The following is a 20934-nucleotide window of genomic DNA, read 5'->3' on the forward strand; positions in this document are numbered from 1 at the left end:
ACGAAATAAATTATTAGGTTTTAATTGGTTTTGAAAATCCTAGATCCTTTGAGATTCATTGAATTTTTTTCAATGGCATGTTTCAATCTCGAGTGTGCCATTCAGGTTTTGTGACTGGGATGCTGAGGATCACAAAACAAGGTGTGAAGTAACCATGCAAATTACTTGGTACCCTTAATATTTACCCCTCAATCGATGTGCCGGTTAACCACACGCGCTCCACCGATACTATGATAAATATTAAGTTACCCCTCGCCTACCTTGTTAAGTTCATGATAGTGTGTCGGTTAACCACACACGCTCCACTAACGACTTAATCAAAGTGAAAAGTATAATTTCATGGGTTAGCACCTTATTCACATTTTCCTAAAGTAACTAAGATTGAGAATTTATTAAACATTTAGTTACTTTATATTCAACATACTTTTAATGAGAATTTAAAGTCCTTGTCTTACCCGTTTGGCTAACGACCTTCCACCAGTCAAGGAAGCGGTGGGTGAGAGTGGACACCCATTAAGTTGCCATTTTATAGGCAACAACCTTATACCCCCCTTATAGACCAGCTTCGTGAATGAGGCCTACTAACGGTAAAACGACTTGTTCTTATACATATATAATTATTATTAAACTTACAATATTATAAAGTATAAGGGTTGAATTTTAACTTTTAAAATTCTAGGGGTTGGAACTAAAGTTTTTAAAGTGACTTTACATGTTCCAAAACTTGAGGGAAAGTTTTGTAACTTTCAAAACTTTTCATCTTTCATAACTTATGAGTTAATGGATTAATAAAATGAGAGACTTTTCATTTTATGTAACCTATGTGTTTAATAATGGACTTTAAAAGAATGACTTTTGGTAATCCATAACTTAAGAGAAAATTATGGATTCCATTAAAACACATCAAGATCAAGAATTAAACTACCAAGCAATTTACAAATAATTCCTATGATCGTCTAAACTCATAAGTTCATGAATGTTCATATCAACAATTTCAAGAATCATAAATAAACCATATAAAACTTGAAATTTTGATAATAGCCATTGAAAATGGATTAGCATAACCATTACACCATCTAAAACAAGTTTTATAACATCAAAACAGTTTAGGGTAACGTTTCTAATCCATTTCCAACAGCAAAACTCGAAAATTTGCATTCAGGGGCTCCTACTCGTCGAGTGCATGAACCTAATCGACGAGTAGGATGAGTTTACTCATGGACTCGTCGAGTTCCCCCATGGACTCATCGAGTTCATGCTGCAGAGTGCAGAAAAACTGAGTTTTTTCACAATTTTGCATCAAGTATCAAACAAAGAAGCCTAGTCTCTGATACCACTGAAGGGTTTTGAGCATTCTAACACTCCTAAGGTGTACATGCAACCCTACAAACCTTGGATCTATGTTGTACTAAGATACATGCAAAAATTGATTTTCCAAGGTTCTTAACCTATCTAGCATAGCATGGGGAACTTTTAAACATAAATGCTAGGAGAAGAACATACCTTTTGTAGTTTGGATTCCTTGAGAACCTTGTGAGCCTAGCACCTCAAGTGTGATGCCTCAAATGTCTCACACAACATTACAACACTTGGAATAACCTTGAGAGAAGTTCACTAAGCCTCAAAATCGGATTGCCCTCTCACTTGTACAAGTAGTGCACGATTTTGCTTGCATAGGGTTCTTTATATAGTTGTGGCACAAGTAGGGTTACACCATGTAAACCCTAATTGTCATGGCTTTCCATATTCCATGATCCATGGGTTTGTAACCTCCATGGATTATCCATGGAGCACCTTATGGGTTTTAACCCAATCCATACAAACCATGGATCATTAGCCCACTATACAAGAATAGATGATTTACACAATCAACCCCATATATTTAATTAGTCTCTTTTTGATCATTTAATCAATTCCAAATTAATTATTTGATCAATACTAATTAAATAATATTATTAATATATTAGAACTTATAATATATTAATAATCCTTTAAGTGTCCTTTCTCTCATTTAGTCTATCCAAGTGTTGCAGTGCCATGCAACCCAAATGGACCATGCCAACCGGGTCAAGTACATTCCAGGAATAGTTATGAACTTAGACACCTAATCCAACAAGAATGTATGGTTCTACTGCAGGTAAGTCCACTATCTAACTCTGTTAAGTTCCTAATTGTTGATTCTTAATACATGATGTGACTGGGTTGCATTTTAATGTTTTGCAGGATCAGGCAAAGGGAGGCAAGCTTAAAAGAAGAGTATGCTGAATCTGATCGCGAAGATGGATTTCAATTGCATGGTTCGAAGATCAAATTCTTGAGGTACTAATTAGGAGTTATGATAGATTGCTAGGAAATATGTAATAGCATAGTTTCCATTTAAAGTTGCATTGTAAGGAAAAAGTTTTTTCCGCATTTTATAAATAAATAAAACTTTTGTTGTACTTTATTTTATATTTCCTTGCAATGGCATTTATGGAAAGTTACTGTTTGTATGTTTTTAGCAATAATGAATTTGATTCTTTCATTTGTGGTAGTGTCTAAATTTACCAAATAAGGAAAGATTCTCATCACCCAAGTTTCAATTGGACTGAAACTTGGAATCATGCAGGTTGTATTGCATGATGAATGAGAATTTTCATTTTTGGAAAGTTAAGACTAATTCCCTGACCACATGTATATGTGAGTCAGGTGAAAGACTAAACGATCGGGTACACTGGGTGTATGCAGGTCAAATTACACCACAAAGATTGATAAGACTATTCGTCATGATTTACTAAAGTTTAGTAAATATGGTTGTACCTACAAGTTTAAGTACAATTCTGAAACATTGGAAAAGTTTCAATGAATGGCAGGGGGAATGGGAATAATCAAATTAGGCAGAAAGATAAAAGTTTCTCAAATCTGAAAAGATGGAAGAGTACTTTAGTATCATGTTTTATGGTCATCTTAATGATTATGGAACCATATCACAATTTGATTCTCTAAGGACATCTTAGTGCATTTGTATGGCTAAGAAGAGGATTCATGAATTGTTGGAATGGTAAAAATCAAGAAGATGAATCATACTTCATTCCAAAACAATCCTTGGAGTTATACTCCAAGATGGTAACCTTGAGTGACATAAAGAAGGGTTTAAAACACTTATCAAATATACAGTAAAATGTTTTCTACTCTTGAACATTTGAAATTGATAAGTTTTGTTGTCCTGGATAAAACAAAGACCAACTGAGACCAATTGTGTGAAGTGTTTATCTTGATAAGAATCCGCACTAACTCTTGAATATTTGTTTGTTTGTCAAGGAATGGTTCTTGAAAAAGAGAAACTTATATGTCAAGAGGACAGTGGGAGTCTTAAAGGTCATGAAAGTTTCAAGAACTAATCAAGGATAAAACCTATTGTTTATCGCTAGCACACGACTTGAGGTTTGTAACCTATCGTGTTGACATAATTCTTGTTTCTGTGCCTATTCCGGTAAAGTTGACTATGTATGTGAGTTCCGTGAGTTCTCAATTGTGTGCATAACAACTTGGAGGCAATGGTGGGCCCTTGTGCTACCAAAAGGCAAGAAATCAAGATTGAACAAGTTCAATTCATATGAGTTTGAGTTTGTCACTAACCTTGTCTTGTGATTATGGTTTTGACAAATTCACATGGATAGGAACACATACACCATAATATCTAAGTGTCATAAGGTTTCTTTCCGATTCATGAAAATGATGGTGAGGAAACGCTTTCACTATGTAGATTTTAAGTAGATAGCAATTGTGATATTTGCATTCTCAAAGTTGTTAGTGGAGCGTGTGTGGTTAACCGGCACACTAACATGGACTTGTGAGAAATGGCAAAAAGGTCTAAACATTATGATTACAGCATCCCTCTTTATAATTGTTTAGACACACATGTAAGCTATCTAAGGAAAGATGTATGAGTCTGAGAATCTTAGATAAAGTTTTGTCGAAGCATCTCGTATCAGAAGTCTGAACTTTGGTGATGAAAGTCAATAAAGTATTGATTTCTAGAAGTCGATTTCTGAGTATATGTCAAAGCTAGTGGGAGCATAATTGTTATGCTAAATAATTATTATGCTAGTGGGAGCATAATCAATTATGATAAGTATTGTTAATTATAGAAAACAAAAGTTTCGCTTGGGAAAGGTTGTTTTGCTATAATTAAGGGAGAGGGGGTTATACTTCATTTCAAATCCTAAAAGTTTGGATTTCATTTCAAATCCTAAAAGTTTGGATTGAGATTTTAATCATCTTTAGTCAAGAATATATATATGAATTTTATGTTGGAATGGTTCAACATAAGGGAATTATATATATATATATATATATATATATATATATATATATATATATATATATATATATATATATATTGCTTTCTCAAATTTCGATTATGATTACGACATCCCTCTTCATAGTCGATTTTTGAAAACATGGCAAATAAAAATAAAAAATATTGTAGCAAAAGACTGATCTAGCATCATGTCTTTATGTGAGACATCATGAATCGTGTCCCATATGCTTCGGGTATAGGATCGATCACATGTGCTATAATATTTATCCGTTCTAAATTTTCAAAATGCCTAGAGCATTAAGAGGGAAAAAGGAATAGAACCGGATATGACTGAAATGATTAAGCAATTGTCGAGGATAATCTAAGGTTTACGTAAGATTGGTTTCTCATGGACAGTTGGAAGTATGATGTTAAATTTTGGAGAGGAACCATATTGACATATTCTGAAAATAGGTAACTCTTATTCAGAAGTGATAGTCAAAATGGGAATATGGAAATGTTTTCCATATTGGGAGTAGGATTTTAAGAATCTATGAGAAAGTTAGAAACTTTTATGCAAGAAGGATATTCAAAGGAATGTACTTTGAATGTGAGGCTTCGTTTCCATGGAATTAATCTTCACTGGAATACTTTGTAATGTCTGTTGTCGGGTCTTTGTGACTTTTGTGCATAATCATTGCAAGAGGATCAATTCATATGAGTTTAAAATCTAACATCTTACAGTAAATGACAAGAATTTGATATTTTTACATTTACGGTAAGGATTTGGGATTGTGAAATGAGCATCATTGGAATCATGTTCAATTGATCTACTTCACAAAGTAAGGATCATAAACAAACATAGTTTGCATACTTGGAGTATGACATGACTATTGTTTAGAAAACATAGTGTACATGCTTGGAGCATGGGACAACTATTGTTTTAATTCAAGTGTTAAGTTGATAAATCGAAACAGAATAATGTGTAATCAATATGGTGATGAATAAAAGGTGTTTTATTTATATTCATAAGTGCTAAGACCATATTGGATTCAATTATTCTTGTGTTTCACTTTGCATTTTTTACTTCCATAATAACTAGGTTATTCTTTCCGAATGACTAAGTTATTCAAACTTCCACAGTTGGTCATACGTCGGAAGTAGGTATGAATTAAGACTGTCATGAATTGGGCTTGTAGATAACTAAAGGTGTTTAGCCATAGCCAATGGTTGCTACAACATTCATGAGTGCTCATAAGTTCTGAGTATTGGAATAAACCCACGCTCACTTGCATCACTTCATGGAATTTATCTCAAGTGATCGTGAGATGGTAATATCATATAAGTCTTCAAACCTAGAGACATGAGTTGCTACCTATGAGTTGGTTGTACATTGATTGCATGAAAACGCATCAGTAACTTGATGTTATAAAACGTGGCTTTGTGTATAATTGAACAAGTAGTAGAACAAGCATATGAGTCGAAGTTTATCTGTTCCTTTTAGTCCTTGGAGGATTAGAAGCGATATCTGGGCCCCTCGATGATTTTGTTTTGACCTATGTACCGGGCCCGGACAGAAGCTAATTGATGTGTTCAATTTAGTTCTATGTCAAACAAATCGGAAATCGAGAAACAAACTGTTGGACAATAAGTACGACGTTGTTCCATGTATTTGTCCGACTGATATCTTGAGAACAAAGGATTATATGATCACTTATCTAAAATGGCGCTTCATGGTTCAACAGAGTTTTGAGAGCTACGATTGCTGGTTGGTTCCTGAAGTCATATCTGCAAATATAGTTATTAGACTTATCCAAGTGGGAGACTGTTGGATAAGGTGTCTAAGTCCATAACAATATTTGAGATGCACTTGACCCGACCCGGTATGGTCCATTTGGGTTGCACTTCACCCGAACAATTTGTATGGATAATCTTTTGAGAATAGTATGCTTATGATTTGTTAATTTATTATAAGTTATAATATATTAATATGAAATCATATTATTTAATTAGTATTTGATCATAAATTAATTTAGAATTAATTTGGTGATCAAAAAGGTGACTAATTAAATATGGGCTCTTGTATTTATATAAGTGTGGGCTAATACTCATTTGGAATGGGCTTGGCATGCATGGGAGTCCATGGATAGTCCATGGAGATTTTAACCCATGGATCCTTGGAAAGGAAGAGTCATGGGTATTAGGGTTTACATGGATGTAACCCTAATTCCCCACACTATATAAAAGAGTCTTTGGCACTTGATTTGGCACTAGTTGTGTGTGAATAAGAGTGGTAGCCGATTTCAAGAGTGTGCATTATTCTCTCAAGAGTTTTCCAAAGTTTGTGGTGATTTGTGATTTCCATTTGAGGCATCCACACTATTGGTGCTAGGCTCTCAAACTCCAAGCAATCAACCACCACTAAAAGGTATGACATTCTACTAGTAATTTTATGATTCAAGTTCCCCATGCCATGCTAGTTAGGATGTAAACCTTGGAAATTCTTATTTGCATGTATTTTAGAGAAAACATAGATCCAAGGTTTATAGGGTTGCATGTACAATAGGAGTGTTAGAATGCTCATAACCCAACATATATAGCGCTGCCCATTCTTTTCTCGTCCGCCACCATCCCCACCACCATAACCGCCACCTCCACCACCTCTGACACCAGTCGACCCCACCACTGTCACATCGTCACTTATACCACCCCCACCTCTGTCACCACCACTTCTTCTGCCACCAACTGTCATAATCATATATGATTAGTCACTTTATGAACAAGCATATATGTATAATCATTTATGATTAGGCACATACGTATAAACATGTATAATAATATATGATTATACCTCTGTGCCATATAATCATTTATGATTAGGCATACCTCGCTGTTGCCGGTATGTTGGAGCGCTAGAGCGGCAAATGAGAAAAATATGGTTGAGATTCAATCTCAAGAACAATATTTTTCGTAATTATAATAATATTGGAACAACATTATCATTTGTTTTAGAATATTTGGTTGCACAAATCTATCAGTGGAGTTTGTTACCATATAAGACCGGAGGGTGTGGGTGGGAAACTCCCCTCATTTGTTGTGGGCCACAACACCATTTCCCTCACTTTCCTTTCCTTCATCTAAACCCAAGGAATAAGTATGAAACTTCTCTCACTATTTTTTTATTTAAAAATATATATATATATTTCCTACAAATATTATACTCATTTTGTAGGGAATTAAAAACCATGAGTTTTGATATATTTTTTAAAAATTTTTAGTAGGTATATAATTTAATAAGTATTAAAAAAAAAAGTTGGCCGATAGGTATAGGAGAGAGAGTGAGGGAATAGACTCCCTCACCTCCTTCCATCACCATCTTTTCCTCAGTCAAGCTGCGGTGTTTAGCTGAGAGGGAAAGCTTCCCTCACCCATACCGTCTGGCCTAACATAAATACTAGGTAACGTCTGATCATTAATCATTGTGAATAAAGATATTTTTGAGAAACATTATATATATATATATATATATATATATATATATATATATATATATATATATAAAAAAGCTGATGAGGACTCAAAATTTGTTGAGGACTGAATGGATAATTCATATAATATATATATATATATATATATATATATATATATATATATATATATATAAAAGCCCTATTTTTCTCCTTCTTCCTACTTCAAATTTACGGGGTTCTTCTCACGCCACGTAACTTGCCTCAATAAACGACACAACTTCCCACAAAAAGGTAAGTTCTATTTGATCCTCTGATTAGGTATTCCCCAAACCACCACCACTCTTCTCTGATTCCTATTAACTTTGATCGACTTTATGTTTATCTTCATCCTCTCTCTACAAATTCATTTTATCTTTTTTTTTTTGTTTCAATTGATGAGGGTGGATGTTAGATCTTAAGGCGATGCGGAGGTTTTAGGGTTGATAAAAAAAAGGTAATTTCTTTCCCACTTTCTCTTCTACTCTATTGGTGCGTCTATGATTTTAAAATTTCAGTAAATTCCTCTTTTTTAGCCCCATTATTTCTTGCTTTCTCTCATTATTTGTTTGATATTAATTTTGGCTTGTCAAGCTTGTTACCTTTGATTACAAGCATGAGAAATGCCCTAAAAATGAATTGCATATGAAAAGAAGGCAGGAAAATAAAGTATCATAAAAATAAAATATAAAAATAAAATACTTGGATTTTTTAGAGAGGACAAATGGTTGATGTTGGTACATAATATCATGTGCTTTTACCCATTGATTATCTCGAATTTGCCTTCTCAACTGAGGAGTTACTTTTTGTTGAATGGTCCTTAACACCATTTTGCTTTCTACAAGTTTTTAACTAGATTCACAAGTTGTTTTTACGGACTGTAACAATAAGCTAAGCGTATGGTTCCTGAAGAGTATAGAAAACTGTGCAAATTACACGTTATTTGCATGAAAAGATATGTACCATGTTTCTTATACTATTATTTGTTTTATTATGTTGGTTTCTTTTTAAATTTCTAGGATCTTGGGGCAAACCAATTTTCAAGGACCCTGAATAGCAAATTATAATTTTACCTTCACATAAATCATAATACCAACGCTTTCTTCCTTTTCCTACTTCTTCATCAGACTTTACATTTGATTCTTCCAGATTTCTCAAAATGGCACATGAAAAAAGTGTTTTGAAAACCACAGGTCTGATTATGTAATTGTGTTGAAAGCGGGAGGGTAAAATGAGACTATCTTTTTTTTTCTTATTCATACATTCTACTTAGAAAAATCTGGTGACCAGTTTCATTTTTTGTTTTGTTGATTCCACCAATGTCCTGCTTCTTTTAATTGATTTATTGTTTAATTGCACTTTCTATATTGTTTTAGTAGCATACAAGCTGTCCAAGAGAAGAACCGTTGAAACTTGCAGTCATTGCAACACAAACAAAATTTTTTGGAAAGTGTCGCAGCCTAGCAGGGATCTCAGTTTCCGTAAGAGTAGCAGTTGTTGAGTAATTTTGATGGGTTGAACACGATGACTATCAAAGTTGTCAGGTAATACAAGTAGGATAATTCGTGATTTTCTTTTAAGAGTTAAGTTGGATTTTCTCGTTTGGTCAATGTAAAAAACGGAGTTCTTTGTTTTGTGTTTTCCTCCATCTTTTGTCATTAACCAACTATAATTAAGGGTGTTTGGATGTAAGTTTTCACCATCAATTTAAAAACTAGAAAAGAACAATAATTTGATTAAAATTGAGTTTTTTTTAAGGATAAAAAGTGGTTAAACTATATTTGACGTTTTATTGATAGACAGTCTTCATCAGTTAATGACTTATTGACCTTATTTTATTTTTTATTAATGATTTCGATCATTTGTGTGCTATCCAGATAGGGAATTTTTGTATTTTATGCATAATTTGATTTTGAGTTAAGCTGTGAGTTTTATAATCTTCTGCAATTTGTTGGATTACAAGAAAAGTTATTATAATTTTATTTGTTTGTTTAAACGGATCATTTGATTTGTTATCATGAGATGTATCTTTTGATCGTGCAAATACTTTGTAGTTTACCATAGACCTCTTTAGTATATAACTAATAACAAACTACATCAAACTTCTCATACTTGAGATATTCAGGTGAATATGTATAGCCGCTAAAGTGAACATAATTTACAAGATTTATATTGATTCCAAATTTTGAATGAAATTGTAGGTTGAGACTTGAGAGTGAACAAGCTTACCAGTTCTCTGTTCAGCCATCTGAAGAATTTATATGACTTTTAAACTTTTAAAAGATTTTTAATTGGATTAAACACAGTACCAATTACTATCATTTTACCAAATTTAGGTAGAGTGGTAAGTAATAGTGTGATTATCTACAAAATTTCCCAATTAGTGAAGTTATTTTTATTTCTTCTGTTTTATTAAATCTTTGAGTTTAATTCCAACTAGGATATGGCCATTCGACTTTTTTATGTTGTATTTTGTATACAATGCCTTAATAAGAAAAAATTAAAATGCAATGTTATAATAAGAAGAATTGAAAGTTGGACACTATAATACACAAATAATTGGAACTATGATACTAATATTGCTTTTCCAACAAAATAATCATGGTTGTTTTTATTTTGGTGTAATTGTAGAGTCTTGGCCACTTGGGAAGCATGAGATTATTCGGTCGCTGATAAGATTAACGTACTTAGAATCCGTTAGCAATGTAATTTCCTTGTCTTATCAACTTTCCAAGTAAATCTATGCAATCAACCACTTGGTGTAATCGATAAAGATTTCCTTCAATCATATTTTTGGGTCGTGCTTAGCACGGGCCAGAAACTTTCTAGTATATATATATATATATATATATATATATATATATATATATATATATATATATATATAGGGCTTAGTGAATATGTGGTTGTTATGTACCTAATATTAGGTATAGAATCATAAAAAACTAAATACATTCAAATCGCTCAATCATCTTTTTTGTATTCTTTATTAGACTAGATGATAGGATTTGTACATATTTTTATGGAGTTTCAAATATTTAATTTTGCACCACAAACCATGTATAAGAATACATTATCAACTACCTATAAGCTTTTATATTCAAATTTAATATAGAAAACTATAGTGAAAGATTGAAATTGTTCATTAAAAACCCAATAAACTTCTTCCCATAACACATCCAAAAAAACCATGCAAATGTACATATTGTAGGTGTCAAAGAAAGTTATGAAGCCTACTAGAGGTCTAATATAAATAAGACATTCGAAATACATAGATGTTGAGGATAAATTATTAAATCAAAAATAATATGAGCTCAAACGCAATAAGAAGAAGCTAACAATAAAAGAAATTGTGTTTTTTTAATCAAAATGAAGTTAATTTTGATGGTTCTATACCTAATATTACATACATGACAACCACATATCCACTTTCCCATATATATATATATATATATATATATATATATATATATATATATATATATATATATTATGCCGATGAGGAGTCAAAATTTGTTAAGGACCGAAAGGATAATTCATACTTTGATTACTAAAAATGATATATATATATATATATATATATATATATATATATATATATATATATATATATATATATATATGCCGATGAGGACTCAAAATTTGTTAAGGACCGAAAGGATAATTCATACTTTGATTACTAAAAATGAATTGCTGTGATTAATTGGAATTTTTGATTTTTTTTTATTCAAAAACACGGTGGCAATTTTGATATTATATGGAAGTTCTCAAGTTTTTCCTTAGAAGGGTACAATTTTTAGGGGTAAATTGGTATGCAAATCTAGTTGTCTTCTTCTCTCTCTCCTTCTAATTTATTCAACAAAGGAAACCATCGTCAATGGTTTTGTGATTCGTGCTAACCAATCTGGCTCGTTCATTTATTCTTTGATGTTCTTCAGATTTGATCTAAACATTGCTTAAAGGAATAAGGTAAACCCTAGTTTCATGTTTATTGTTGATTATTTGTTTCTATGCAAATAAGCAAAGAATACGCACTCCTGATTCCTCATCTTCTTCCCCATCACCATCATCATCATCTTCTCTGTTTTTTTATATTTGTTATTCCTTTTTTATCAGATAAAATTAGTCACCTGGTTGAAGATCTGAAGGCAAGGTTGACACGGTTCCGATGGGGTTTCAGTTCATATTGTTTTGCTTGAGTTTTAACACGTTAACCGGAGATATAGCAACGTTTCTAAAACCTTATGTCGATAAAGAGAATAACCAAGTGTTAGATGTCATTAAGATTCATTCTTCCTTAATCTATATTGGATACATTTGACAATGAGGAGGATGTTTTCTCTACTGCAGCAACTAAAGTCTTTTATTTTGTTTCGCCTAATGGATTTGTGAGGTTTAATATAAAAAAACTATTAAAAGATAGATATTCTTGGAAGTGAGTTGTTTGGAACTGTTTATGTTGATTTATTTGTTTATTTGCATGTATGAGTTCTTTTTGCCATGAAGGAGGTTTGTTTGTATTATGAAGGAAATCAGAACATTCTTCAACTTGAACAAGTTATTTATAAAAATTATAAGTTTTCGTTTCTTCTAGTTAGGCATGGGTACATAAGCTTCAACCCTTAATTTGTTGCACATTGAGTTGTTTTCATATTAGTCATTATTTCAGGAGACATGTTTTATGTCAATTCCAACATAATAACAATGTTCATGTAATATATACCCTCATAAGTCTGAGGATTTTGATAATGGTATGTATTTTTTTTAAAAGGTTGAAGGATACTCACTTCTCGTTAACAATCAGGTAAGTTGAAATTGATTTTGTGATTTAATTATTTTGTTTATAGATAATGTAGGATTCATTTTTTTTTATATAGTTTTTTTTTTATCGTTGACTGATTGGAAACTTGGAATTTGAATCACTCTTCAATTCTTCACATGGGAAGGGGGTTTATAAGGGTTTGAATTTCGGGTTTATTTATTTTATTTGTTTGGCTACTTGTAAATTGATTTTTTTTCAAACCTTCAAATGTTCACTAAAAACTTGATCAAGAAACATCTGGTATTAAAATCTTACAAATTGAATTTTTATTAGCCAACAATCGAGATGGCATATATGGTATATATATAGATATTCAAAAAAGAACTAAAATATGCTTCCATTTCTCTAACTAATTAAATAATAAATATTTTGAACAATATACAAACTAATAGGATATAGTTTCTCTTTTATTTGTCTTATCTTCTTCTGTTTCCTGCTCCCAGTAACTTTATGATCATATAGCAATGAAAATATATTTTATAATAATATCACTGTATATGGCTTTACTTTTGTTTGTGTGGCTAGCAATATTATAGAACATAACAACTTGTTGACTTCTTTATTTCACATATGAGTAATTATTGATTTATCTTTCATTATTAGTTGACCATTCTTTATTTTATAAGATTGTAAGTTTTTGAAAAAAATAAAGTTGTAAAAATTGTAATTATTCAAAATATTTATGATATAAAATTTTATGATCTTCAGTAGCTATTATCCAAAATCTTTTGATTCCGTGATGTTAAGATCTTTAATTATATATTTTATTATTCAAAATATATTATAATACAAAACATATTGAAACAAAAGATAGTATTTGGTTGAAAAATGTTGTGATCCAAAATTATATAATTTTTATGATGCAAAAATATAACTGTAATTATGATCTAAAATGATATGATCTAAAATATTAAGATCCAAAATTATATGATTCAAAATGATGATCCAAACTTTTATGAACCAAAACTATAATAAAAGACTTTATTTGGTTTGGAAATGTTATGATTCATAATGTTTATGATCTTTATGATCTTTAAGTTTTTTTATCCAAAATACTATAATTCAAAATCGTATGATGCAAATCTTATTATGATCCAAAATATTATAATCCAAAATACTATCATCCAAATCTTGCTTTGAAACAAAAAATGATTTGATACGAACTTATATGATACAAATTATTACGATTGAAAATGAAATGATCTAAAACATCATGATTCAAACTTTATGTGAAACAAAAACTTGGTTTTGTTGAAAATGTTAATCTATAGTTATATGATTCAAAAGTTTAAAAAAACTTGGTTTTGTTGAAAGTGTTAATCTATAGTTATATGATTCAAAAGTTTAAGATCTAAAATTATGGAGGATAAAATATTATGATTCAATATAATTCTTAATTCATTAGGATTTTATGATGACATTATCTAAAGTTAAAAAACAATAAAATTTGAAAAACCAACAAACAAAGTGAAGATGATATAGAGCAAAGAAAATAAAAAATGATATTGTTTAAAATTAAAAAATAATAAATTTAGAAAACCAACAAATGAAATATAGATGTTATAGAGCAACGAAAAAACCAGATTAATAAAATTAAATTATAAAAGAAGAATAAATATCTATCAATTCAAATTAGTGGACGAAAATACTAAATATTAAAAAAAGAGGCTAAAAAATTTATTTCATTAATATATATATATATATATATATATATATATATATATATATATATATATATATATATATATATATATATATATATATTAAAGAAGTCTTTTCTAAGGTGTTGGCAGAAATGGTCCCTCAATTTTATTATATATTATACTAATTCTCAACTTTATTATATATGCAACTTTATTATATATGCAAGATAGATCCCTATGGTTTAATATGACAACATTTTCTCTCCCTTTTTGTTAAGTGCGGCTTCCTAATTTTATGGGTCGTTTCCACTGGTTAACATGTCCCAGAAAGGTAGCTTTCTTTGTTTGTAATTCAGTTTTATTTATTTATTTATTTATAAATTGTATGGTTTAGTATAATGGAATTGGGGATGAAATTGTTCATTTCATTACAGAATGGAATGTAAAATTGCAAAAAAGTACATTTTTTACTGTGTAATTTTTAATGACAATTTTGTTAAAATAAAAGTAATAAAGATAATTGATTGGCCAATTTGCACCATATATAAAGAACACTTCACAATGATGTTTAATGCGGTAATTATACTTTCTTTCTTTAGGTTAATGGCGTATTTTTTGTGTAGGGTTAAGGAGAGGTTGCAAAAGAGGGTGGTCGTTACATATACATTATTGAATCAATGGTTTTATTTGTTCATTCATGAACTGCTAAGGGACTATAGTTTTTTTTATGTTTTTCATTACTATTTGTGTATGCTATATCTTTGATTTGGTATGGTAGGATTTGAATTTGGTTTCCGGTTTCTTTTGAAAAAAGAAATTGAGTTTTTACTTTGCGGTTGACAGAAATGTCGTAATCAAGCTAATGAATATTAAACGCAGTACCATTTAACTATAACAAAAAACCAACATTGAAGGATTCCGAAAAAACGACATTGAAGGCTTCCGACCCCCGCAAAGCGGGGGACACTTTTCTAGTTTAATATTAAAGTTTTGAAGGAAAAAAAATTTAAACACATACGGATTCATACAAGACGTTCATAGTTTCAATTACAAACATCCACTATGTCTTTAATTAGTTACATGTGTGCAAATAATGGACTAATATTGACAGCGCCGTCAATGGCTTAAGATTGTGCCCAACTACCATTTTGACAAGTTTAACATTAATGAAGATGATTGCTTAAGAATTGACTTAGTAGTCTTTATCGAAATTCGAGTCCTCTCTCTCTCTCTATATATATATATATATATATATATATATATATATATATATATATATATATATATATATATTATCGAAATCCGAGTCCTCTCTGTGTGTGTGTGTGTATATATATATATATATATATATATATATATATAAGAGAGAGAGAGAGAATTAAGATCAAATAAGAAGGAAATATATGGTAGGAAATGTAAGAAATGCAACATGTGTGTTCAATGGTAAACGAGCGAAATAAATCATTAAGTGACACAAAAATAACATGATTTGAAAAAAATATCCGAAACAAAACATCGATGATTCACTTTTTATTGAATCAACTTTTCAATTGTAACATCCCGGTTTTCAGGGATTTTCAATTTCATCCATTGGGTTTAATTTATGTCATTTTGGTCATTGTATTGAAAGGAAGTAGCCTCAAGATGCCTTAGTGGCAAGATTGTAATTTTGGGACAGGAGGTGTACGCTAAGCGTACTAGGGCGCGCCCTAGTACGCTGGGCGTACTCATGTGTGAAGAAAACACTAATTTTTAGGGTTTATAGGGTATTTAAGCATCTTTATGGATTATTTACCCTCACATTTTTAGCCTCCAAAGCCTTTGAGTTGTTTTTGGCAAATGCTAGTCCCTTAAGAGTGTATTTGAGCTGAAACGAGTGTTCTTAATGTGCTTAAGGAAGAAGGAGTTGCATCAAGGAGCTTAGAAGTTGAAGAAAACTTGTGGATATTGGATCATTACCTTCTTGGGAAGCTCCCGAAGGTAAAAAGTCTTCACCTTCATGCTTTGTTTGCTTGGATTTCATTTTGGTAAACTTATGGTGTTTTTCTTGTCTCACAAGTCCCATTTCTATGCATGTTTGATTTTAAGACCTTTTATGAAGGGTCTTAAGCCATAAAAATGAGGTCCCTTTAGTTAGTTTGGCTCCATGCATCTTTTAGAAGGTCTAAATGGATTAAGACCTTGTGTTAAGGACTTTATTGACGTGTAAAGTCATAAAGTTGGAAACCTTATGACCCTAGTATGCCTCTAGACCTTGGATCTGAAGTATGAGCTTAAGTAATAAAGCCATTAGGCACTTGATGAAGAATTTGGATCTACGAGGGTACGCCCCGCGTACCCGGTCAGCCACCCTGATGGTGGTTTTTGCGAAGCTTCATGTACGCTGAGCGTACCTCCGGAGTACTCTCTACGAACTCGCATGGGTCAGCCCATGTTAAGTTACCTCGGTTGGGTTGACTCAGTGGGTTTATTGACTTTGACCAATTAACTTTAAGTTTGACCACGTTTGACCAAGTTTGAGTTTGAGGGTATTTTGGGATTTTGACGCAAATTAGTCACGTGGTGGATGTAGGCATTGAGTAGAGAGATGAGATTCGGAGTCGGGCCTTATCAGTTCTGTTCAGCTTATGAGGTGAGTTTTCCTCACTACACTTTCGGGTCGAAGGCACCAAGGTCTGCCCATTGGTTTGATAACCTGATATTGTTGATATGCTGAGTATGAAATAGATATGCATGCTAGTTTTGATATGCTAGTCTGGTAGATCTGTAGGACTACCTGTGATATTGTTTGTTTATCTGTATATGATATTATCTGTTATAGGTCAAAATATTATGGGGGTGGAGTTAAGGTTGTAGTGCTCCGTGCTGTAGCCAACAAACCCTGGAGCAAACCAGATCTGAGTTGAGGGTCGAGGAGGGCATGCCAAACTCATACTGAGGGCTCATGAGCATTCTAGATACGAGCTGAGGGCCGAGAAAGGCATGCCAGACCCGTACTGAGGGCTTAGTGTGTTTCAGTCTAAGGACTCATCAGGCTGGGGGGCAAGGAAGACATAAGCTATGGGCCCGAGGGGCAAGCCAGACTTATGTTGTGGGCTCAAGGAGCAAGCCAGACATAAGCTGTGGGCCAAGGGTAAGCTAGACTTATGATGTGGGCTCAAGGGTAATCTAGTCTGTTAGTTGTGGACCCATTGCATGCTGTTATTATATATGTACTATTTGTTTATATATTGGTATTTTGGGGGAACTCACTAAGCTTTACGCTTACAGTTTTGGATTATGTTTCAGGTACATCAGAGGATCGCGGGAAGGTGAAGGCGTGATCGTGCACCTCCTCGAGTTTTGTTATATGATTTTGGGAATACTCTTATATTAAACCTGTTTTGAAAACTATTTGTAAACAATGATGATTTGTGGGTTGTTTAAAAAGTTCAAATGTTTCATGAATTTTATGGATGTTACATCAATCATTTTTTGGATAACTTTAGTGAATCATCACAAAAAATGAATCATTGACAGGCCCAACCCTAATGGCGGTCGCCCGGGCGACCACCCAGAGCCCATGACTCTAAGGGGACCAAAATTCTTGGGTTATATAGTGTATATAGTTAAAAAAATGTATATGTTTCTTAAGGGCCTAATTTAAACAAACTTGAAATTAGCCCATTAAAATAAAAAATCGGCGTACGCGCCTCGTCTAGGATTCTGGAAGTGGGAACGAAGAGAGCAAGAATTAGGCTGTTGTAAATCAATAAACAAATTGATATCCTCCATAATCAAAGCGTCAACTACAACAGACAGGAATGCCTCGAATCGATAATCAACATTCTTTCGTGAATAGGCATCAGAGATTAATCCAAGTACCATCACTCTCGTTTAGTCATTTTTTGTCATTCCTAAAAGTATCAAAAAAACTAATTCAACTGTACAAGAATCGTTTTTTTTTTCATTAATACCTTCCCCGTCGACCATATCTGCTTCTAACTTTTCGAAGCTCGACAATTTCGCCTTCGGCCTTCCTATTTGCTGACTTTTGGAGTGCATCGATCATAGCAGATAAGGTATTTTTTTTTTTCTGATTTCTGAACAAATTATGAGTTTCTACCCTAATCTGTGGTTTATGTTAATGATTTTTGAATTGGTTAGGGGTTTTTGAACTTTTTTTCTAATTTGTGTTTCTGATTTTTAATAGATTAGTAGTTATCGAACTGATTTCAAATTTGTGTTTGCTAATTCTAAATAGATTAGAAGTTTCCGAGTTGATTTCTGATTTGTTTTTCTAATTTATGAATGTATTCAGACTTTCTTAACTAGTTTCTAATTTCTAAATGAATTAGGAGTTTTTTAATTGATTTCTTATTTGTGTTTCTGGCTTATGAATTAATTTTTGATTTGTTTATTTCTGAATTCTAAATAAATTACAAGCTTGTGAACTGATTTCTGATTTGTAATTATGATATTTTGTTTGTATATCAGATTTCTAAAGTCATTTTCACTCCGAAACATGAAACTTAATGCTTTAAGTTTCACCTTTTCACTCAATAAGGTAAAATGTTTTTAGATTTCTCTAATTAATTATATAATTAAATGCTTTAAGTTCCTAATTTATTGCATATAGCATCTTATTTATTAACAATTCATGTAACTGTTGCATTGAATAGAGAAGTGCGAAATTTTTTTATTTAAAACTGAAGTTACTAAAGAATTACATAAGGTTATCAATATTACAAGAAAAGTTTAATGGTTTGGCAACACTATGTATAGGAAAAGATATATTATACAAAATTATTTTTTCTAGTATCTTTAATGATTTTATATCTAAAAGAACTAGAAGAAGTATTTTTATTTCAATTAGCTACTTTTGTAAATGTTGTTATATTTTGTGCTTTCTTATAATATTATTATTGATTTTGTACTCGGTATGTCTATTTTTGAAGTTTTATTATATTTTTAACTTTATGGGGCCCTTTTATTTCTTCTCGCTCTGGTCCTTAAATATGTTTGGACCGGCCTTGCATGTTGAATCTTTGCAGATTAAGAATTTTTTTGAGATATATATATATATATATATATATATATATATATATATTAGATTTTAATGTTTCAAAAGTGAAAAAAAAGATTTGATATTTCAAAGATTTTTTTTAATGTATTTCTATCGATTTTCAAGAGTTGGTAGGGTTCATACGTTTTCCGAAACATATATATATATATATATATATATATATATATATATATATATATATATATATATATATATTATTTTCACAAAAATACTTAAATTCCCATGGATTTAATATCTTACATTAACAAATGATAGATAGCTCCTGTATAAATATTTGTAACCAAACATCTTCAAACACGCCCTAATGTTGGACCAACATTACTAGGAAATATGAAAGGAGTGATGTGATAAGTTTCAAAAGTAGCATAATTGATGTTCTAAAAATAATTCAATATATGCGTAGATTCATGTCCCATGTGAATTGATGCTTATGATAAATGGTAGTGAACACCACGAATAGATGTGTATCTCTGCAACCAAACATTAAAATCATCAAAGGATTAGTATCAATATCAACTTGAACTATATGCCACACATTAAAGTTTCCCGCAGCGTAATTTGGCGGCGCAAATTCATTTTGTAAGTTATATTTTGATGATTTATATTAATAAAAGCTATGTACTATTGCAGTTGTTGGTACATAAATATATAAGGTTAGTACAACTTACTATATCTTGGAATGAAAACGTATTCTATGTGACCAAATTCATATGTACGAAATATACGTAAAAATAAGTACGGCCACATAAAAATAGTCGTATTTATACTGACATGCAAATAAAAATAACTAAGTAAACTTTTTTTATTTTATTTTATTTTATTTTATTTTATTGTTAAGGAACGGAAATTGAAATAATAAAAAATGTATTATATGTGATTCGACACAAACGTAGGAAACATACATAAAATTATGCACAAAAACATAAAAAATAATTTACGTGGAAATGTAGATAAATTCGATTTTATACTGACACATACATAAAAAAATAGCAAATAAGTTTTTTAAATTATTGAATGAAAGTTCTAAATTGTATTCGGAACATTGACCATCTTTAATTTATACCAACACATTACACATATATACAAAAATCGTGCAAATGATGTACTTCTTACCCTTCTTACTAAATATTTCTTTCTTACTGGATGTTTCATGAGAGAGATGAATGATCATTTGAGAACTCAAAGTTTCATGAGAACCCGAGAACCAAATGAGGATCGTTAGATCAAATGAATAAAATGTTAGGATGCTTTGTTGCATTTTTGTAAATACTTGGGGAAAAAAGACACGACGTCATTATAATTAAATGAATCATGGGCATTTTAATGATAACATAAATCACACTCCCTGATGATGATCATCAGATTGAATCACGTCATCCCACCTGTAACTATTGCATCGCCTCGAAAGATCTTGATCTCATCTCAAGTACCCTTTTGACTCCAGCTAGGCTCCGATCCTTCCGACGACCGATCTCCCAGATGATTTTGGTTGGAGAGACCATGGTGCAGTCACCGATATGAAGAATCTGGTACTCCGATTTAAACAATCAATCCCAATGCACATTTCCACCTTATATCGGACGATCGATTCGCGTCCAGATTGATCTACGGATCTC

General features: G+C 31.6%; 2 long non-coding RNA genes across 4 annotated transcripts; both read left to right on the top strand.

The window, feature by feature from the left end:
- Positions 1-8025: 8025 nt before the first annotated feature.
- Positions 8026-10616, top strand: LOC145107243 (uncharacterized). 3 transcript variants are annotated; one of them, XR_013707778.1, is made up of 3 exons: positions 8026-8245; positions 9165-9332; positions 9990-10406. It is a non-coding gene; the product is annotated as an uncharacterized LOC145107243 (long non-coding RNA). The 3 variants fall into 3 exon arrangements; XR_013707775.1 differs by lacking the exon at positions 9990-10406 and adding an exon at positions 10420-10616 and having other exon boundaries at positions 8028-8245; XR_013707776.1 differs by lacking the exon at positions 9990-10406 and adding an exon at positions 10420-10616 and having other exon boundaries at positions 8035-8245; positions 9168-9332.
- Positions 10617-11428: 812 nt separating this feature from the next.
- LOC145107244 (uncharacterized) lies at positions 11429-12375 on the top strand. The gene is made up of 2 exons (XR_013707779.1): positions 11429-11757; positions 11905-12375. It is a non-coding gene; the product is annotated as an uncharacterized LOC145107244 (long non-coding RNA).
- Positions 12376-20934: the final 8559 nt, after the last annotated feature.

Source organism: Lactuca virosa, chromosome 4, assembly GCF_052849685.1.
Source record: "Lactuca virosa cultivar CGN04683 chromosome 4, Lactuca_virosa_CGN04683_v6, whole genome shotgun sequence".
Lineage (NCBI taxonomy): Eukaryota > Viridiplantae > Streptophyta > Magnoliopsida > Asterales > Asteraceae > Lactuca > Lactuca virosa.